The following is a 23,863-nucleotide window of genomic DNA, read 5'->3' as shown; positions in this document are numbered from 1 at the left end:
GATGACATAAAACTGTTCACTCTACCTTTGGATATTACAGGACGTGGAAATCCAAAACGACATTTGGTGTAGAACTTGTCCTTAGATTTGTACTTTCGTCGACAGTATTTTCCACATCGGTGGCTTTGGAATCGTAACACTTGTGCTCTTAAGTTGTTTTCTTCTGTGCTTTTGGGTACAGCACATGTCGCATATTGTTTAATAAAACTCAAAACAGTATCATCCGCATCTGTTTCAAATTTGGGGGTGTCCTTGATCAACAACAGCATATGTATATGAGGAGCACCTCTTGCTTGATACTCCTTTCTCCAAAAGAAATCCACAACTTCTCCAAGAGGAGGATTTTTTTTATTGCTGATAAAAGACATCATAGCCTCAAATCTATGATTAAAATACCTGCATACATTAACAGGATCCAAAGAGCACAATTCTCCAGGTGTCTTGTATTCAAGAAATTCTAGTAAATCATCCCAAGCGTACTCAGCACAGCTTAGGGTAAGGAACCATGTTGGAGTTCCTAAGTTCCGTAGCATACATTTCAGTTCTCCATGACGACGGTACCAATATTCATTAGTCCCATGTTGACATGCCATCAAATTAATGCGCTGAGATTCTAGAAGATCATCTCTCTGGTGCACTTTATCCATAAAATCTTTTGCAGATACATTTTGCAGATGTATTCCAGTTATTAGAATATGATTGACTGCATATGAAAGTCCAGACAAGTCACTTTCAAACAAAAGATGAAATATATAAGGGATACATTGTCGAAATCTTGGATCTTCTGCATATAATTAAGGGTGGGCTTAATTTGCAAAGTGGCGCTACACGTAGCTACGCAAAGTGCACTACGCGAGCTACACGTAGAAGTACGCAAACTGCGTAGTAGCATGTTCGCACTGTGCAAGATGTCATTTTCAATGATTGCACAGTGCGGACAAGCATCCGGCACTGTGCAATCATTGAAAACGGCATCTTGCACAGTGCGAGCTGTACTTTTCTACCGCTTGAGTAGATTTTTACTCGAGCTGCAGGTTTCCTAACGCGGACCACTCGCAATGAGAAACCTGACCTCCCCGCATTGAGAATCTCGCCGGGAGGTTTATTTTCCATGCACGTGATCGGCAACGTGATGTTGCTAATCGCGAACAAGGAAAAGGTCTTGCGAGGATGTCATTTTGCTTGCTCGCGGTCACCAACTTGACGTTGAGAACCGCGAGCAAGTAACAAAATGACCGCTGCACTACGCTATGCATGTTTGCACTGGCATACGTGCAGTTCGTGCAAACTTCGCAAACTACGTGAGCGTAGCGTTGTGCTTTTGCCCAGAGTTACATATAATCGTGTTGTCCGATATTCAGATGCAGCAATATGCACAGGACGTTCATCATATCGTCCTCCTTTTCCAGTTTGGAACAACTGTGGAAAACAACGAGCTTCCAAGCTCTCTGCCCATACACTCATGGGAGTTCCTTTTGCTTTTTTCATTTAGAACAAATCATTAGTGTTCCCCATCACTTCTTTTGAATGAAGTGGATGCACACTGTAATGTTCATATATTTCTTCACATCTTAACATATCCACTTTTTTAATTTGTCCACTTGACGTTTCAGTATCTTCTGCTTAAACTATTTCTTCTTCTTCTATATAAACATTCTTATAGTGTGTATTGTTTTTTATCAAATACAATGTCGCCTTTTGCACTTTCCTAACATCCACTAACTCCTGCCAGATTTTCCTATTCTTAGTCAGCACACCATTAACAAGAATAACTAGCGGTTCACTTTCTACACTCCGTACACCAATAGTTTCAAACTTTTTCTTTAAATCTAATGGTAAATACACAACTCTTCCTTTTAATCCTCTTTGTTAATTTGAAGGAGGCAGTTTACCTGTTTTAGGCTCCATACGAACAATAGCCTGAAACGGGTGCACACATTGAATGAGAATAGACTCATAGGTGTGTAAATATATCAGTTCTGGAGGAATAGCAACCAACTCTAGATGATTATGAACAGCTCTGGCGGGTATTTTATTCTCATCTAATTTGTTATAACAATATTTACAAATACGCTCATCAGAACCTAAATCAAAACAATTCTCTACGAACAAATAAGTTGCAAATTCTTTCCATTTATCATTATTTTCTTTTTCACTTTTTAAATACAGATCAACACTCCTAGACTGATTGTTGTAGTGAGTTTGGCGACAACAAACACAAGAACAATTTTCCTTTCACCTGAAATCACCTTAAACTTTGTAATTTCATTTTCAAATTTTTTTGTACAACTATGTTCAACATACTCTCCAACATTTTCTTCTATAAATGTCTGAGTTTCTTCACTCTCTTGTTCAGGACCAAAGTAACAAAACTCAATGTCATCACAAACCTTTTTCACATCTGAAACTGACTCACGCAAAAGAACACTGTTCAACTCATTTAACTTTAGTGCTGGACTTTTTGCATAATACAATCTTCTCACTAACTTCCGCATTTGAGTATTATGTACTGCCAACATCCTGAAATGGTGAAAAACACTTTGACATACTTTCCTAGAAAGACAAGCCAGAGAATGACCATGCAAACCAGTATGTTTTCTCACTGTTCAAGGGTCTAGTCCTTGCAACACCTTCATCTTTTGTTTAACACTTTTTTTACAATATGCTTGTAAGAAATTGCGTCATTTATCAATAGATTCTTGTCGTACATTACAAATACTACTACAATCCCAAGGGTACACTGGAGCTTTAGATCGTCTGCCTAGAACTTCATCTGCTATCACTTCTTCTGCATTTCTAGGAACCATTTGCTCTTTCTCAATTGGACAACCATGTTTAACCTCATAAGCTCGACCACTGGTGTCAACTGCATGCAACAAATATTTGCTCTGTAAATAACTCTCTTCATTAAAAAAAGGCTCAGAACGTGAAGTGTGTTTCCATTCCCCTAAAAAAAAATCACAAAAATTACTTCTGTTAATTACTCTTTTCCTCTTACTCTTGGCCTTCATTAAATGGATTGGTTTATATAGTGATCAAATTCTCTTTAATACTAAAATAAAGAGTTTCCTCTTTACTTCAAAAGACTTTTCAACAATGGATTCGATATGCTTCTTCTTTTTATAAAATTGTGTTCTCTTTCTATATTTCTTTGTATGTTTCAATAAATTATGGACTACTCTATTTTCTTGCGCTTTTCTTTATATTGATTTTGTCTTATTTTACTATAAGCTGTATCCTTTGTTTTTACATTGCCTTTTTTCCTTTCCTATTCTTTGCACTTTTTTTGTGCTTGTAACATTTTCACTGCTTTGCACATTTGCATTTTCTTTTCTGAATCTAGTAATATTTGTTATGAAGTCCTTTGTGGTCTTACCAGAATTTTTGTTTCTTTTTAGCCACATTATGTTGGTCTTCCAATACTTGTGGTTGAGTTTTTTTCAAGTAAGTATCCCTTTTCTGACATTTTCTTCTTCTTTCTTTTTCTGGCATGATAACTTTATTGTAATGATGATAAACAGTATCTGTAAAAAATAAACATAAATAAGTATTTATTAATAACTTAAAAAATTATACATTTGTATTACTATACAAACACATTTCATATAAATTCTGACTAAAAAATTGTAGGCCTGGAGCACAACAGTGAAGGTGGTAAGAGCACTACATAGATATTGCATATTAGTTTGAAGAAGTCCATAACACTAAAACCTGAAGCACTGCGTGAGTACATGCATATTTACTAAATGATCACAATACTATAAGGAAAGACACTGAGTGAATTCATAATTGGTTCACTTTTACTTTAGTAAATAGATTACTACATGGTACATAAACAGTCGCTATTGTTTTCCAACAGTACTGATTTAGAATTTAGAGTAGTGCAGTGTTGTTTGTCTAGTGTAGGGAGTCGTGCTGGGGTAGTGTTCTAAGGTAGTGCATTGGTGTTTGGGTAGTGTAGGAAGTCATGCTGGGATAGATTTAAGGTTTAGGGTAGTGCACTAATGTTTGTGTGGTGTAGGGGGTCGTGCTGTCATAGACTTTTATGGTAGTGCAGTAGTGTTTGAGTAGTATAGCGGATCATGCTAGAGGTAGTGTCACTGCAAGAATACATGTACTTATATGTCTGCAAACACATCAACCAACCAAATCATTCTATCTCAATTTTCCCAAATGGGCACTGACTCACAGTGTGATTCTAGACAAATAACAGTATTTCTTATAAATGTAGTGTATAGATACTGACTGGGGAAATGTAGGCCTGAAACAGAAGTGTGAAGGTGATTACACTACTACTTGCATAGTGCATAGGAGTTTCAAGCACTGCCTGCCCTAAAGCCTGGCTCACTGCAACAGTACATGTACTTATATGTCTGTAAACACATCAACCAACTAAATCAATCTCTTTCAATTTTCCCAAATAGACACTGACTCACAGTGTGATTCTAGACAAATAACAATATTTCTTATAAATGGAGTAGTAGGGCAGTACAGTGGTGTTTGGATAGTGTAAGGGGTCGTTCTGGGGTAGGTTTAAGGTTTAGTGTAGTGCAATGGTGTTTGAGTAGTGTAGGAGCTCATGCTGGGATAGTGTTCTAAGGTAGTACAATGGTGTTTGGGTAGTGTAAGAGGTTGTGCTGTGGTAGATTTAAGGTTTAGGGTAGTGCAATGGTGTTTGAGTAGTGTATGGAGTCGTGCTAGGGTAGTATTAAAGGGTAGTGCTTTGGTGTTTATGTAGTGTACGGGGTATTTGCTAGGGATAGTGTTTTAGGGTTTAGGGCAGTGCAATGGTGTTTCAGTAGTGTAGGGGTCATGCTGGGGATAGATGTAGGGTTTACGGTAGTGCAGTGCTGTTTGTGTTGTGAGGGGGTCGTGCTGGGGGTAGTGATTTAGGGTTTAGAGGAGTGCAGTGGTGTTTGTATAGTGTAGGGGGGTTTAGGGTAGTGCAGTGGTGATTAGTGTAGGGGGCCATGCTGGGGGTAGTGTTTTAGGTTTTAGGGTAGTGCAGTGGTTATTGTGAAGTTTAGGGGGTCGTTCTGTGATAATGTTTTATGGTAGTGCAGTAGTGTTTGTGTAGTGTAGGGTGTCATGCTGGGGTAGATTTAAGGTTCATGGTAGTACAATAGGGTTTGGGTAGTGTAGGGATTGTGCTGGGGTAGTGTTTTAGGGTTTAGGGTAGTGCAGTGGTGAAGGGGTAGTGTAGGAGCTCGTGCTGGTGGTAGATTTACAGTTTAGGATAGTATAGCGGAGTTTGTGTTGTGTAGGAGGTCGTGCTGGAGTATATTTAAAGTTTAGAGTACTGAAATCGTGTTTGAGTAGTGTACTGGGTCATGGCAGTAAAGTGTTTTAGAGTTTAGGGTAGTGCAGTGGTAAATTGGTAGTGTAGGGGGTCATGCTGGGGTTAGATTTAGAGTTTAGGGTAGTGCAATGCTGTTTGAGTAGTGTAGGGGGTCATGATGAGGTAGTGTTTTAGGGTGTAGTGCAGTGGTGTTTAAGTAGTGTAGGGGATCGTGCTAGGTGTAGTGTCACTGCACGAGTACATGTATTTATATCTCTGAAAACACATCAACCAACCAAATCCTTCTCTCTCAAGTTCTCTAAATTGACACTGACTCACAGTTTGATTCTAGACAATTAACAATATTTCTTATAAATGGAGTAGTAGGGTAGTACAGTGGTGTTTGGATAGTGTAAGAGGTTGTGCTGTGTAGCCTTAAGGTTTAGGGTAGTGCTTTGGTATTTGTGTAGTATAGGTAGTCGTGCTGGGGTAGTTTTCTAGGGTAGTACAGTGCTGTTTATGTAGTATACAGGGTCAAGCTAGGGATAGTGTTTTAAGCTTTAAGGTAGTGCAGTGGTGTTTGTGTAGCGTAGGGGGTCGTGCTGAGGTAGTGTTCAAGGAAAGTGCAGTGGTGTTTGGGTTAAGCATGGGCGGATTTTACGAATTGGCAATCCGCGAACTTGCGTATTTACGGATTCGCAATCCGCAAAATCCGCGAACTCTCGTGAATTTGCGGATTTTTTTTTTTTTATGTTCGCAAGGATTTCTGCCAGTTCGCGAGGGTTCTGTACCAGTTCGCAATTGCGAACTTACTTGTCGGCTCGCAACGGCCGGGACTATGTTGTTTCTACATCTGGTTCATCATCACAGGTTCACAGCACCCTCTGTTTTACCACTGCCACCCTCTGGTACACCCATGCCACCCTCTGGTACATCACTGCCACCCTCTGGTTGGTTTATCACTGTAGATTATGGGGGTGAAAACAAGCAAGCACACCTGCCCTGCTTCAACTGACATGAATTAATTTGGGGTTGATTAATGTGTCACTGAATTTAAACTTCCAGTCTGGCTGGCACCTGCTTCCTTATCTGTAATTTGCTGAACTCTGAAGGGGCCCCTCAGGAAGCACTACAGGGAATGGTTACTAATGATAAGATTGAACTTTTGCACCTGCTGAGTGCGTTCAGTATTGTCTGTAATTGCTTTCTGTTGCAGTGTAATTTTTTTAACAGGACCTTTGTTGTATACTTGTAGCTATTCTCTGAGCCTGCTGTGAGGGTCAGAGCAGGGTCATAGAATAGTTGCAAGTAGGCAAATGAACTCTGAAGCGGCCCCTCAGGAAGCACTACAGGGAATGGTTACTAATGATAAGATTGAACTTTTGCACCTGCTGAGTGCTTTCAGTATTGCAAAAATCCAAATATCCAGCAGCATCCACAAAAGTAATCCTTCCAGGTCAAGATCCAAATCAAAGTGACCAGCACATGAAAAAAGCACTGGGAGGAGCCTGGTGGACAGGAACAGGAAGTTGGAGACTGTGGGGCACTTCCTTCCTCCCACACCCACCCCCCAAAATGGACTCCTTGCAAAGAAAAAGTGCAGGCAAATGTCAACCTGAGGAGTTATTCTGATAAAAATCATAATTTTCAAGGTTTATGCTGCCTGCTGGTGGATTTCTTGTGCGAAATTGCAAATTTTGCAATCTCGCAATTGCGAGATTGTCGCTGCCCGCCGCATCTACGTGTTCGCAAGTATTTACTCCCGCGAAATTGTATAGTATTCTAGTTGGCAAGCAAAAAATCCGCTTCGCACGGATTTTACGAATTTTCGGCAAGTTCGCTAGAGTTCGCGGATTGCGAATTTACAGAAAATCCGCAAAATCCGCGAGCGGAACGGATTTTACGCCCATGCTTAGTTTGGGTAGTGTAGGAGGTTGTGCTGGGGTAGTGTTCTAAGGTAGTGCAGTGGTGTTTGGGTAGTGTAGGAAGTCATGCTGGGATAGATTTAAGGTTTAGGGTAATGCACTGATGTTTGTGTGGTGTAGGGTGTAGTGCTGTCATAGACTTTTATGGTAGTGCAGTAGTGTTTGGGTAGTGCAGCGGGTCATGCTAGAGGTAGTGTCACTGCAAGAATACATGTACATATATGTCTGCAAACACATCAACCAACCAAATCATTCTATCTCAATTTTCCCAAATGGGCACTGACTCACAGTGTGATTCTAGACAAATAACAGTATTTCTTATAAATGTAGTGTATAGATACTGACTGGGGAAATGTAGGCCTGAAACAGAAGTGTGAAGGTGATTACACTACTACTTGCATAGTGCATAGGAGTTTCAAGCACTGCCTGCCCTAAAGCCTGGCTCACTGCAACAGTATATGTACTTATATGTCTGTAAACACATCAACCAACTAAATCATTCTATTTCAATTTTCCCAAATGGACACTGACTCACAGTGTGATTCTAGACAAATAACAATATTTCTTATAAATGGAGTAGTAGGGTAGTACAGTAGTGTTTGGATAGTGTAAGGGGTCGTTCTGGGGTAGGTTTAAGGTTTAGTGTAGTGCAATGGTGTTTGATTAGTGTAGGAGCTCATGCTGGGATAGTGTTCTAAGGTAGTACAATAGTGCTTGGGTAGTGTAAGAGGTTGTGCTGTGGTAGATTTAAGGTTTAGGGTAGTACAATGGTGTTTGGGTAGTGTATGGAGTCGTGCTAGGGTAGTATTCTAGGGTAGTGCATTGGTGTTTATGTAGTGTACGGGGTATTTGCTAGGGATAGTGTTTAAGGGTTTAGGGCAGTGCAATGGTGTTTCAGTAGTGTAGGGGTCATGCTGGGGATAGATTTAGGGTTTACGGTGGTACAGTGCTGTTTGTATTGTGAGGGGGTCGTGCTGGGGGTAGTGATTTAGGGTTTAGAGGAGTGCAGTGGTGTTTGTATAGTGTAGGGGGTTTAGGGTAGTGCAGTGGTGTTTAGTGTAGGGGGTCATGCTGGGGGTCGTGTTTTAGGTTTTAGGGTAGTGCAGTGGTGATTGTGTAGCTTAGGGGGTCGTTCTGTGATAATGTTTTATGGTAGTGCAGTAGTGTTTGAGTAGTGTAGGGTGTCATGCTGGGGTAGATTTAAGGTTCATGGTAGTACAATAGTGTTTGGGTAGTGTAGGGATTGTGCTGGGGTAGTGTTTTAGGGTTTAGGGTAGTGCAGTGGTGAAGGGGTAGTGTAGGAGCTCGTGCTGGTGGTAGATTTACAGTTTAGGATAGTATAGCGGAGTTTGTGTAGTGTAGGAGGTCATGCTGGAGTATATTTAAAGTTTAGAGTACTGAAATCGTGTTTGAGTAGTGTACTGGGTCATGGCAGTAAAGTGTTTTAGAGTTTAGGGTAGTGCAGTGGTAAATTGGTAGTGTAGGGGGTCATACTGGGGTTAGATTTAGAGTTTAGGGTAGTGCAATGCTGTTTGAGTAGTGTAGGGGGTCATGATGAGGTAGTGTTTTAGGGTGTAGTGCAGTGGTGTTTAAGTAGTGTAGGGGATCGTGCTAGGTGTAGTGTCACTGCACGAGTACATGTATTTATATCTCTGAAAACACATCAACCAACCAAATCCTTCTCTCTCAAGTTCTCTAAATTGACACTGACTCACAGTTTGATTCTAGACAATTAACAATATTTCTTATAAATGGAGTAGTAGGGTAGTACAATGGTGTTTGGATAGTGTAAGAGGTTGTGCTGTGTAGCCTTAAGGTTTAGGGTAGTGCAATGGTATTTGTGTAGTATAGGTAGTCATGCTGGGGTAGTTTTCTAGGGTAGTACCGTGCTGTTTATGTAGTATACAGGGTCAAGCTAGGGATAATGTTTTAGGCTTTAAGGTAGTGCAGTGGTGTTTGTGTAGTGTAGGGGGTCGTGCTGAGGTAGTGTTCAAGGAAAGTTCAGTGGTGTTTGGGTAGTGTAGGAGGTTGTGCTGGGGTAGATTTAAGGTTTAGGGAACTACAATGGTGTTTGTGTAGAGTAGGTGGTCGTGCTGTAGTTGTGTTTTAGGGTTTAGGGTACTGCAGTGGTGAATGAGTCGTGTAGGTGATCGTGCTGGAGGTAGATTAAGGGTTTAGGGTAGTGCACTGGTCTTTGTATGGTGTAGGAAATCGTACTGAGGATAGTATCACTGCAAGAGCACATGTATTTTTATGTCTGCAAACACATAAACCAAACAAATCATAGTCTCTCAATTTTCCCAAATGGACACTGACTCACCGTATGATTCTAGACAAATAACAATATTTCTTATAAATGGAGTAGTAGGGTAGTATAGTGGTGTTTGGGTAGTGTAAGGGGTCGTGCTGGGATAGGTTTAAGGTTTAGGGTAGTGCAATGGTGTTTGGCTAATGTAGGAGGTCATACTGGATTAGTGTTCTAAGGTAGTACAGTGGAATTTGGGTAGTGTAAGAGGTCATGCTGTGGTAGATTTAAGGTTTAGCGTAGTGGAATGGTGTTTGGGTAGTGTAGGGGGTCGTGCTGGGTAGTGTTCTAGGGTAGTGCGGTTGTGTTTATGTAGTATACAGAGTCATGCTAGGGATAGTGTTTTAGGGTTTTATGTAGAGCAGTTGAGTTTGTGTAGTGTAGGGGGTCGTGCTGGGGTAGTGTTCCAGGAAAGTACAGTGGTGTTTGGGTAGTGTAGGAGGTTGTGCTGGGGTAGATTTAAGGTTTAGGGTAGTGCAATGGTGTTTGAGTAGTGAACGGGGTAGTGCTAGGGTAGTGTTTTATGGTTTAGGGTAATGCAATGGTGAATGGGTAGTGTAGGTGGTCGTGCTTGAGGTACAGTAAGGGTTTAGGGTAGTGCACTAGTGTTTGTGTAGTGTACAGGGTCGTGCTGTGGTACTGTTTCAGGGTAGTGCAGTAGTGTTTGGGTAGTTTAGGGAGTCATGCTGGGGTAGATTTAAGGTTTAGGGTAGTACAATGTTGTTTGGGTCGTGTAGTGAGTTGTGCTAGTATAGTGTTTTAGAGTTTAGGGTAGTGCAGTGGTGAATGAGTAGTGTACGGGGTCATGCTGGGGGTAGATTTAGAGTTTAGGGTAGTGCAGTGGTGTTTGTGTAGTGTAGGAGGTCATCCTACAGTAGATTTAAGGTTTAGATTACTGCAATACTGTTTAGATAGTGTAGGGGGTTGTGCTGGGGTAGTGTTTTAGCTTTTAGGTTAGTGCAGTAGTGAATGAGTAAAGTTGGGGGTCGTGTTGGAGGTAGAATTAGTGGTTACAGTTGTGCAGTGGTGTTTAAGTAGTGTAGGGGGTCATGCTGGAGGTAGTGTCAATGCAAGAGTACATGTATTTATATGTCTGCAAACACATCAACCAAACAAATCATTCTCTCTCAATGTAGGGTAGTACAGTGGTGTTTGGGTACTGTGGGCGGTCATGATGGGGTAGTGTTCTAGCACAGTGCAGTGGTGTTTATGTAGTGTACGGGGTCATGCTAGGGATACTGTTTTTGGGTTTAAGGTAGTGCAGTGGTGTTTGTGTAGTGTAGGGGGTCATGCTGGGGTAGTGTTCTAGGAAAGTACAGTGGTGTTTGGGTAGTGTAGGAGGTCGTGCTGGGGTAGATTTAAGGTTTAGGGTAGTGTAATGGTGTTTCAGTAGTGTAGGGGGTCGTGCTGGGGTAGTGTTTTAGAGTTTAGGGTACTGCACTGGTGATTGGGTAGTGTAGGTGGTCGTACTGGGGGTAGATTTAGGGTTTAGGGTAGTGCAATGGTGTTTGAGTAGTGTAGGGGGTCGTGCTGGGATAGTGTTTCAGGATTTAGGGTAGTAAAGTGGTGAATGGGTAGTGTAGGTAGTTATGCTGGAGGTAGATTAAGGGTTTACAGTAGTGTAGTGGTGTTTGTGTAGTGTAGGGAATCGTACTGGGGGTAGTGTCACTGCAAGAGTACATGTACTTATTTGTCTGCAAACACATCAAGCATCCATTCCATATATTTCAGAACTGCATTTTACTATTAAAGCTAAATTCATTTTGGAAACACACAACCAATGGCTATTTTCTAATTCTACCAAAATGTGAGAACACAATACGTTTTTATTCAATTACATGTCAGGAAACACATGAAGTACCAAAATGCTTCTCTCAGTGTGATTCCAAAATGCACTGTGTGATTCTACACAAGCAACTCTATCCCTTGCATTTTACCAAAACACATTTACTAGTCTACAAGAGTTTAGGTGACTCTACACATTGCACAAAGTTTTCTTCTACACATTAGTTTAGGGTGCTTCTATCAGAAGGATTCCTAAATGCACACAAGACTCACTATGTGATTCTAGACAAACAACACTATCCATTGCATTTTACCAAAACACATTTTATAGTCTAGAAGGAGTACTGCATTTTAATATAGAAACTTGCAACTACATAAAAAAGAACTGGTTTCTAATTCTACCAAAACATAGTTATCTGTCTGAAAACACATACAATACATATATGCTTATCTCAGAATGGTTTCTAAATGCACACACACTCACAATAAAAATTCTAGAGGAAAAAAAGTATTCCCTGCACTTTAGCAAAAGAAACACATTAGTCTGATTAAAATCAAAATGAACCACATACATCCCCTCACAAATGAATACCTCACCTCTCCAATTGTTTTGTAGAATACGAAGTATGTCAGTCACACAACAGATTTTCATATACAGAATCTCTGTTTTCTACACCTCTCGCCAGAACCAAAGAATGGCACAGTTTCCCTCTCATTTTGAACACATATACACCTTTACATCAAACCACATTTCTTCTCACATTAATTCCAAAGCAAACACACATTTCTATTAGTCACACATTTCAATCCTTTCAAAAAGACATACATTTCAAACCTACCCCCAATCTGCCTTCTGCCTGTTACCATAGAAACAGTTAATGGAACACTTAGCTGAGCACACAGGTCAAAAGTTCATCACACAATGTCGCTAATCAAACCAGCAAGTGTGTTTGACTTTTCATCATATCAGCTTATCCTATGTAATGTTCCTTTCAATCAGTTTTTGTTAACCAATAAGAAATATGCTTTCAAAAAACAGAAACGTGCACCCTAGTTTTCAGTGTAGAATGTTATTAAGCTACCAATCATTTCTTATATTTTTTCAAAACTACATCTTATCCACCATTTTAGAAAAATCTTAGTTTTCAAACTGCCATTTCATTTACAGAGACCATCTGAGTGCATCCAGACCTCCCTTCAAGATGCTTAGAGTGTGAATTGTGGGACACAGCTATATTTTCTGGAGCCAAAGGTACGCAGAAAACAAAGGAATTCACAAAGACCTAGGTTTACCAAATATAGACATTAAATGGATTGCACGGAGAGGGTTATAGTGGCACCAGTGAATGCCGTTGGTTAAATCCTTTTTGCATCTCCAACACCCTGCCCTCATAATTGTGCACTGTGGTGGCAATGAACTAGGCCTGGGGTAGGTCTGGAAATGCTTATGAAGGACGCCTTTGGAGAATTGATGTCACTTTTCCCCCAAACTGCCTTTGTCTGTTCTAACATATGCCAAAGTCAGAAATGGAACTGGTCCAATCAATATTGTCCACAGATTGAGAAAGCTAGGAAACATGTGAATAAATCTGTTTCTGCTTTTCTCCGAGACTATAGAATGGGGTACATTTACCACAACAATCTGTGTTTCAATATGCATGGCATCTATAGGAGAGATGGTGTACATTTTACAGATGAGGGGAACAGAGCCTTCCTCTTGAACTTTAGACGCTGCATCGGTACTTGTAGGTACTAAAATCTCTCAATAAACACAAGGGCACTTTTTAGAGCCACCTAAGAATTAAACACATAAGCTTGATGTATATCTGAAAAATATTATTTGTTTTTTGTCTTGGAGTCGCACACCCAACACGCAAAAGTCGTGCAGCCAACGTGTACAAGTCGTGCACCACACACGCTGGAGTCGCGCATCCTACGGGGCAGAAGCCGTGCATCCAACGCGTGCACACCAGGGGCCGCACTGAGCGCCGCGTTGGGTGCGCGACTCCTAATTTTACAGCGCATCCCTTGATTTAAAAAATATATACAAATATTTTTGGGCCCTGAGCAGGCCTAGGGGGTCAGGGTGTGTCTACCCTTCCCCCTTTTCGCGTTTTGCAGGGTTTGTTTTGGGTTTCTTGTGCCTCGGTTCCAGCCAACTAACATACAGGTTGTGCACGGCATGGTGCACGGAGGCTGCATGTATGGTACGCGGATCCACCGCGCCCATAGATATATATGTACTTTTAACTGTCATTTTCTCAGGAACTACTGAAAAGATTTACATCAAGGGGTCAATTCCGATCCGGTAAAAAACCGTTCCGAATAGACGTTCGGAGCGTTTTTCCCATACGAATCGTACCCTGCAAGGTCTGCCGTACGTACGACGAAGTACGATTCCTACCAGGAGCCGGACTCCGTACGAAACGTACAGAAACCGTAAGACTCGAATTCCCGTACGAGTCTCCGTCGGAACACGCTGTACGTGACATCCGTATGGTTCGCGGTTGGTTTATACGACCCAGCAAGTACGATCCGTGTCGGCTACGCACCGTACAACCCTTTTTCTACGGGAGCTGAAAACAGCCGTAAAAGCAGAGTTCGTGACGAAACAGGTACGGAACCCCCCCGGGTATGGTGCGTACCCCCCATGATCGCAGGGGTACGCATGTGTACACCCAGCGTACATGGGGTACGGTGCATACCCCCCATGTTCGCAGGGGTACGCACCGTATCCCATGTACGCTGGGTGTATGGTGCGTACCCCTGTGATCATGGGGGGTATGCACCGTACCCCATGTTTGCTGGGTGTGCGGTACATACCCCTGCGATCATGGGGGGTACGCATCGTACGGTGTGTATGTGATTGTGCGCTTTTCCGTACGAATCGCCCTTACCTGACGTGGACCGTACGGATCGCGTCCTGATACCCTGGTCGGGATCATACTCGTCGGGTCATACGGTGTGTGAACGAGTCGTACAGAGAGGGCTCCGGATACGAATCACATGGACGGATTTTTTACCGGATCGGAATGGACCCCCAAATAAGCAAAAGGCAGGAGTCTGAACCAAGGACTACCTCTTTGTCAAATTTGGCGTATTTCCGTTCAGCAGTTCGGGCTGGTGCTGCGTCTAAAGGTCCTATGGGAAATTGCCTGGGGAAAATGCGTTTTGGGACCCCCCTTTTTTCTCGGCCCCCGTTTGATGAATCATCGTAAAACTTTCAGGATAGGAGCTGGACAAAAGTTTGGAACATTTCGCGCAGATTCGTCAATCGGCGCCAAAGTTATTCCAAATAACTACCTACTGGCGACTGCCAGTAGGGAATATATATATATATATTTATATATATATATATATAAACAATCCACAATCCTGAGGCACGAAGGGATGCGCAGAAATCAGGTACAGACCACCGAAGTTTTAAAGTGCAAAGTAGGTGCTTTATTCCAAAGCGGTACAAAAGGGGGTGGTGATGGACGGAGCATCTGAACCAATCAAACACTCACACCCAGTCAAAAGATCTGGGTTTGATCCATCACCGTTCTTTACCCAACTCTGCCACCCCAGTTCAGACATGGCTATATGCAAATCAGTCTGACCCTGTGCCTCATGGGAACAGTCCAGCCCGAACTGCCAAGCCATGCCTTCCCTGGACCGGAAACAAGCTTCCGAGGACCGGTTTCTGGCATTACAGCCGTCTTCAGCCCGGATTGCTTGAATCCAGTAGCAAAGTGAGCAAGGGAATCACGTCTGAGCAATCTTGCCGCACTTATGGCGGCCAAAGCAGTACAAAAGGGGGTGGTGATGGACGGAGCATCTGAACCAATCAAACACTCACACCCAATCAAAAGATCTGGGTTTGATCCATCACCGTTCTTTAGCCCACTCTGCCACCCCAGTTCAGACATGGCTATATGCAAATCAGTCTGACCCTGTGCCTCATGGGAACAGTCCAGCCCGAACTGCCAAGCCATGCCTTCCCTGGACCGGAAACAAGCTTCCGATGACCGGTTTCTGGCATTACAGCCATCTTCAGCCCGGCTTGCTTTAATCCAGTGGCAAAGTGAGCAAGGGACTCACGTTTGAGCAATCCTGCCACACTTATGGCGGCCAAAGCGGTACAAAAGGGGGTGGTGATGGACGGAGCATCTGAACCAATCAAACACTCACACCCAGTCAAAAGATCTGGGTTTGATCCATCACCGTTATTTAGCCCACTCTGCCACCCCAGTTCAGACATGGCTATATGCAAATCAGTCTGACCCTGTGCCTCATGGGAACAGTCCAGCCCGAACTGCCAAGCCATGCCTTCCCTGTACCGGAAACAAGCTTCCGAGTACCGGTTTCTGGCATTACAGCCGTCTTCAGCCCGGCTTGCTTGAATCCAGTGGCAAAGTGAGCAAGGGACTCACGTCTGAGCAATCCTGCCAAACTTATGGCGGCCAAAGCGGTACAAAAGGGGGTGGTGATGGACGGAGCATCTGAACCAATCAAACACTCACTCCAAAATGGACAGCAGCATGACGCGTTTCATCCGGGAAACCCAGACTTGATCACATGACATGCTCAGAGAGACCAACGTTTAAATACTGACAACAATTCCAATATGTCCCACCTTCTTAATGCCATAGACATAGAAGAAATACTCAGTTTTTTCATTACAAAGTATAGAGATCTGGTAAAGCAGTTTATGCAATTCATAATCTATGTAAGAGACAAAATATAGTCTCCAGTGTGATTCTCATGATCTAGCTTTTAAATTAATTTACACAATGTAAAATAATGATTACACCACATTTTATGAATCTAAAACCGGGCTTTGTAACTAGATCAAAGGACAATAACAACACCAACAAATAGAGGGCGAGTGCCCAAATGAATATACCTGACAAATATTATACCAGAAATTTAAATCCCTATTGAGGCTAATTATGGGGACACATAAGGAAATGATCACAGTAACTAGGAATAATTACAGTGAAAAGTGCAAAATAGTGCAAGAATTAAAATCATCTAATTATGTAGAGAGCTTAAATACCTAAGCATCATAAGGTATAAGTAGCAGATGCTCTGATAAAAATAAAGTGCACTGTGTTTGTGAAATGTGAAACGAGACAAACCGGAAAATTCATTATATAATACAATTAGCAGCACACGATTAGATAAAGTGCAAATAACAATGTATAAATACATGAATTCTTTTTCATTTAAGAAGTGCAATACAAAAATACAGAATATATATGCTTACCATATTTACTGCGGGCGACCGCGTTTCTTTTTTTATATCGCTAGGATGCGTGGATCCCACGCGCATCCCTTGATTTAAAAAATATATATATATATAAATTTTTGGGCCTGAGGGTCCTTGTGGGACCCCCTGAGCAGGCCTAGGGGGTCAGGTTGTGTCTACCCTGCCCCCTTTTCACGTTTTGCAGGGTTTGTTTTGGGTTTCTTGTGCCTCGGTTCCAGCCAACTAACATACAGCTTGTGCACGGCATGGTGCATGGAGGCTGCGTGTATGGTACGCGGATCCACCGCGCCCATAGATATATATGTACTTTTAACTGTCATTTTCTCAGGAACTACTGAACAGATTTACACCAAGGGGTCAATTCCGATCCGGTAATAATCGCTCCGAATAGCCGTTCGGAGCGTTTTTCCCATACGAATCGTACCCTGCAACGTCTGCCGTACGTACGACGAAGTACGATTCGTACCAGGAGCCGGACTCCGTACGAATCGTACAGAGACCGCAAGACTCGAATTAACATACAGCTTGTGCACGGCATGGTGCACGTAGGCTGCGTGTATGGTACGCGGATCCACAGCGCCCATTGATATATATATGTACTTTTAACTGTCATTTTCTCGGGAACTACTGAACGGACTTACACCAAATAAGCAAAAGGCATGAGTCTGAACCAAGGACTACCTCTTTGTCAAATTTGGCATAATTCCGTTCAGCCGTTCGGGCTGGTGCTGCGTCTAAAGGTCTATGCGAAATTGCCTGGGGAAAATGCGTTTTGGGACCCCCCTTTTTTCTCGGCCCCCGCTTGATTAATCATCGTGAAATTTTCAGGATAGCAGCTGGACAAAAGTTTGGAACATTTCGCGCAGATTCGTCAATCGGCGCCAAAGTTATTCCAAATAGAATGTTGCAGATTTCCTATGGATAATAGGTCCTAACTATAACTACCTACTGGTGACTGCCAGTAGGTTTTATATATATATATATTCACTCAAAAAACTATAAGTTTTAGTGGTGTTATAGGTAGCTGGACATTTTACTCATACAAAACCAATGAAATTGCTCCTATATAGTTAGTTGTACTAACTATATTTCGCGCACCCGCAATCCACTGCTGATGATGTCACATATTAGATCATTCATGACATGGTCAGTGACATCACTGATGACATCTCAAATGACATCACTGATGACATCACTGATGACATCATCCAGTGAATGTGGTTTGCTTCGTTATTTAAATATGCATTATATATAGCAATTTACATTGAAGAATGAGTGGATATATATGAATAAATATTTGGATGGAGGATTTAGTAGCAGTGTAATTGACTGTTTACTTGACCAATTTATAATGTCTCACTAAATATAGTGGATAGTGACTAAACTGTGTGAATATCTGTATCACTTTGTCAGTTGTTGTGTAAACTGATTCTACAGTTGGTTACTAGCTATGTGAAAGTCTATATTAGTTATTGATTAGTTAACTGAGTATTTGTATGGGAGTGTGAAAGTGTGTGTGGTTCGGTGGGGGGTGTGTGACTGTCCAAAGATGTGTGAATAGTTGATTCAGTAGATATATGAAGTTAAAACTACATGTTCTAACAGTTTGGGTGAGGGAATCTCTTTATGGGTGTGGTGATGAGCAAATATATTTCTCAAAGGTACAGGTCCAACAAACTAGAAAAATAAAAGGCAGTGTATGTGTCAGTTGTTGTATATAAATAAGTATACATAAGACACAATGATTGTGTGAGTGACTGTATGGATAACTGTATACTTGTAATAATGATTTTATAATTCACTAAGTATGCCTTACTATCTAAATGAATAGAAGAAGTGGTGTTTGTATAAGTGTTTTGCTAAGTAAATATGTAAGTATGATCCATTGTTTGCATAAGTGAGTAGGATGACTTCATATGGGAATAGGATGCGTGCTGTTGTTTAATGTCGATATAGATGTATAAGTATTTTTGATAGTGTTCTATTGTTCATTGACAGCATGTATGAGTGAATCCATAGGTAAGTGATTAGATGTGTGTATACATCTATGAATCACTGAGTGGATTTTTAGATACTTGTATTGCTGTGAAAATGGATTTAAATATGATACTCTGTATTTTACCAACAGTGATGAAAAATTGTAATAGTGTATGAAAAGGTGTATGTGATTGTCACGTGGATGATGTCATCAGTGATGTCATCAGTGATGTCATTTGAGATGTCATCAGTGATGTCACTGACCATGTCATGAATGATCTAATATGTGACATCATCAGCAGTGGATTGCGGGTGCGCGAAATATAGTTAGTACAACTAACTATATAGGAGCAATTTCATTGGTTTTGTATGAGTAAAATGTCCAGCTAACTATAACACCACTAAAACTTATAGTTTTTGAGTGAATTTCAAAGGTTTTTTAAAAACTAATTCCTAACTATATAACTCCTGAAACCTATGGTTTTTTCAGTGAATTTCAAAGGTTTTTTTAAATGCTAATTCCTAACTATATAAGGCCTGAAACCTATGTTTTTTTCAGTGAATTTCAAAGGTTTTTTAAATGCTGATTCCTAACTGTATAAGGCCTGAAACCTATGGTTTTTTCAGTGAATTTCAAAGTTTTTTTAAATGCTAATTCCTAACTATATAAGGCCTGAAACCTATGGTTTTTTCAGTGAATTTCAAAGGTTTTTTAAATGCTAATTCCTAACTATATAAGGCCTGAAACCTATGGTTTTTTTCAGTGTTTTTAAAAAAAATTGATTGGTTAACTGGCTTATTAAGTGTATCTTAGTGAATACATATATTAGCGAGTAATGTTTAAATATTTAAATATATGCATGAGTGATGTAATATGTGACGTCATCAGCAGTGCATTGCAGACCTGCACGTTATAGTGAGTCCAACTAACTATAACGTGGGAATTTCAATGGTTTTATGCGAGTAAAATTTCCAGCTAACTATAACTGGTGTGAAACCTATGGTTTTTTCAGTGAATTTCAAAGGTTTTTTAAAAGCTAATTCCTAACTATAACTGGTGTGTAACCTATGGTTTTTTCAGTGAATATATATATATATAAAATTTCTATGGCAAAATGAAACCCCTCATTTTGTTCCTTTTCAAATTAAATGTATTAAGTGTTACCACTTTATTCCAATCAAGATGACTTCAGGTGTGCCATACTTTTGTCATAAGTAAGACTGTAAGTAAGACTGTTACAAGTGTACTCATGAGCAAACGAAGTTGGTCCCGAAACGCGTCGAGTAGGGCTGTGATTAAATACCAGTTTTGAACGCAATTGCTGGCCTGGACATCGTTCTTTTCAAAGGTGAGCGAGTGTGGTGGAATACGTTAGGATTGGCGATCCCGTCCGGGCCCGCCGCTGCAAGCGGCCATCAGAGCTTCACGCCGAGCTTTGTGTTGGATATATATATATATATATATATCTATATATATATATATATATATATATATATATATATATGTTAGCACTAGATACCGGTAGTCCAGGGCTCTAGCTGCGCGGCGGTCCCTCCCAAAAAAACTGCGTTTTTTGAAAATATGGCTACAAGCTTCCTGTAAACCCTTCAGGCTCAGAAAGGGTCGGGACACTCCGGGATGCTTCAAATTAATTTATTCAGCAACAACAGTTACAAAAGCCGACGCGTTTGACCGTAAGGCTTGGTCACGGTTACGGCGAAACGCGTCGGCTTTTGTAACTGTTGTTGCTGAATAAATAATTTGAAGCATCCCGGAGTGTCCCGACCCTTTCTGAGCCTGAAGGGTTTACAGGAAGCTTGTTGCTATATATATATATATATATATATATATATATTCACTGAAAAAACCATAGGTTATAGACCATATATAGTTAGGAATTAGCATTTAAAAAACCTTATTTTACTCACACAAAACCATTGAAATTCCATATATAGTTAGTTGCACTAACTATATATCGCGCACCCGCAATCCACTGCTGATGATGTCACATATTACATCATTCATGACATGGTCAGTGACATCACTGATGACATCTCAAATGACATCACTGATGACATGCCGATCACCGTGAATAAAGGGTTGCCAAGAGAATCCCCGCTGTGTCCTCTGATCTTTTCTGTGAAGGGATTTCGTCTGCATATATATATATATATATATATATATATATATATATATATATATAAAAAAAAAAATACACATAGACTGGGTGAAATACTTGTCATCTCACACCTGTGCGACCCGCCCCTCCCTGAAATGCCTGTACTTCGTCCTCAATCAGGCGGTATATGGGATGAACTGGTTCTCATTCTATACCTCTATAGTCTGCCCAACCCTTCCGGATTTTGGGATGTTTTGGGGGGCATCCACTCGCCTTGTGCACCGCAATCTCTTATCCCATGCAATGTTCCATCCCATTCTTCCACACTGCCAAAGATGAGGTCACTGCCTTCCACTCTCTAGCTATAGCTCATTTGGCTAATGTCATTCCTAGTTATAGTAAGGAAATGTTATATCTATCCCCGCCTAGGTGGTCCAGGAGATGGAAGAGGGTGAGTCTCAAGTCCCTCGTGATCCGCCAAGGTGGGATCCTACTATGGCATGTTGTCACTCTGTGCCAGAATATATCCAACTCAGGACAACTTCATACTGTGTGTAGAAATTCACCCTCTCCCACACCCTAGCGAAGACAGGCCATGGAGACAATCCCCCCATGACCCATAGCCGATGATGTGTAAAGTAGACCCTGTGAAGATATTTGAACTATATCACCCAGAGCCTGGCTGTGATGGCCGCCTCCCATGGCACCCCTAGGACCTCCATCCAATATTCACCTCCACATTGGCTTCACATGCCTCATGATGAGCACTAAATGCTTCCAGTTGTTTGAAAATGAGCGTCAGATAGATTTGTAAGACATTATGGTTGTCCAGGTCACCCATAAGAAGTTTGTCCTCTAAGGGATTAGATTCAGGAAGATGAGACAGAGCGACGATATAGGGAGTCACTGCGCGGTGGAGTTGGCCAAGCTGAAGATATCTGTGGATTTGACTGCGGTAGAATTGATATTCAACTTACATAAATTGGAATGATTTAAGGACCATACCTTGCTTAGCATCCCCATGGTGGATATCCCAATGAGGTCCTATTTCCAGAATCACTCTAAAGTGGCCACTTGTGGAAGTATACATGACTGCCATAGCGATGTCTGCTCCGTCAGCCTGCCCCACCATTTCAAGCGCCTAAGTGATGAGTGACATAAAATTAGCAATACTCTTATTGCTAGGAGAAAACTATCTCCTCTATCCCCAACATATAGATATGGGATTAAAGGGGTAGGTCCCTTCGGCCATTTGTCTAATGCATACGCTGGATCACCCTGTATGTCCTACCACCAATCATTTATGACTAGGATGTGAGCTGCCATGTAGTTTAATTCGACATCCACTGCTGCGATGCCCCCACAGCAGGTAGACTGAAAACATTTGCTAAGGGCAAAACAGAGGGGCTCCACCCTCCCATAAAAAGGCATTAAGGATGGCATTCAGTTTGTGAAACCACTGTAGTGGGATGTCGTAAGTTCTACAGTTGATAAAGGAATCTGGGTAGGCACCCCATCTTAAAGTTCTCTGACCATTCAGTCAAAGATGGAGGGAGAACCAACCAGATCTTTAAGCCCTCCTTCAGGCAAGCCGGCACTGGTTCAACATTAGCTGTTCACACTACTCTCTCATCCGGGTGCACAAAGACGCCCAAGTATTTGAACTCGCTGGTGGCAACCTGCAGTCCTGACGCCCCCCTGAGTCCCTGGGAGCTAGGGCAAACCGCGAATACAGATGAATTATTATGAAGGCCCGAGATCACCCCAAATATGTGCATGATCTTTTTTTTAATACATCTTTTTATCAACAATCATTGACATTCACATACAGTACTGAGAATCTGGTAGGTATACTTACAGTGGAGACAAACAGTGATCATTTATAAAACATTACTTTCCATTGGAAGCTATGGGGTTAAGGCATCATCAAAGTCAATTCCCTGGGGTGGGCTACAAATATCCCCACGGTTAGTGTTCCATGAGTCCCAAATTTTGGACCATTTTCGGGGGCATCCGCGGGCCATGTAGACTATCTTCTCCCGGTAAATGCACCGATCGAGGTATTTTTTTCCATTCAGCAAGCGTAGGCGCATGCACAGCCCCCCAGAGCTGCGCTATATTCCTTTTGGCTATCATAAGCCCCAGGATGATCCATTGTGTTTGCTGACTATTTAAATCAGTGGGTTCCCAAATGTTGAAGAGGCATCTGCGCACCTCCGGGCGAAGAAAAATTGCTAAAACCTTGCTGATTACTTCATGTATTTTCTGCCAGTAGGATTGGATGTAAGTGCAGTCCCAGATGATGTGCATAAATGTGCTTAGCTGACGCCAACCCCTCCTGCAGTCCCCCCCTCCAAGCGCTCCCATATGCAACAGTTGAGGCCCCGTCACATAAACTCTGTGGAGGATTTTGAGCTGTATCTGTCGCAGGCGCGCTGGCATGGCGACTATTCTCGGGGAGGAAACCGTCGCATGCCACTCCTTGTCGTCCATTTCAATACCATCGCCACCCATTTTTACCGTAAGGTGTGGAGGAGGGTTTCCATGTTATTAATCAGTTTTTTATATATTAAGGAGATGATTTCTCTGGTAAATGACCATCAAGTATTCTGTCTTCTAAGGGTGAAGCATCAGGAAGGGAGGACCCCACCGGCAGAAGCGATCGAAGTGAGTGACGTACCAAAAGTGTTCCGAGTCTGCTAGCTCATATTGTTAATGAAGTGTCGCAAATAACTTTACTTCGCCCTTGACCCAGAGGTCCCAGACTCGTGAGATCCAAATAAGTTCCCACTTATCAAATCCCTTTGATTTCCAAAGGTCACCCAGCCCCTGGGAGTCCCACAATGGGGTTGCTAGAGTGAATCTTTTCCCCATCCAAGGGACCCATTGGCTGTGTGCCAGACGTCAGTTGAATGTTTAGTATTGCCCGTAAGGGGATATCTACCTGGTTTTGAATATAGCACCCAATTATAGGACCTCCCCGGGGAGGAGCCACCTGTCCTTATTATAGCCGGGGTTATCTGGTCAACCACAAATACCATGGATGATTGCTGCAAGGTGCATTGCCCAGTAATATTTTTTAATGTCTGGTAGGCTTATTCCACCATCATACCAGTGGAGGGTTAGTTTTTGCAGCTCTATTCGCCGTTTTCCGTCCCACTGGAGATCTCACTGGAGCACATCAATGTCTTTGAAATATGAGTTAGGGACAGGGTCAAG

This window comes from Lissotriton helveticus, chromosome 2_2 (assembly GCF_964261635.1).
Source record: "Lissotriton helveticus chromosome 2_2, aLisHel1.1, whole genome shotgun sequence".
NCBI lineage: Eukaryota > Metazoa > Chordata > Amphibia > Caudata > Salamandridae > Lissotriton > Lissotriton helveticus.
Note: the sequence above shows the minus strand (reverse complement) of the source record.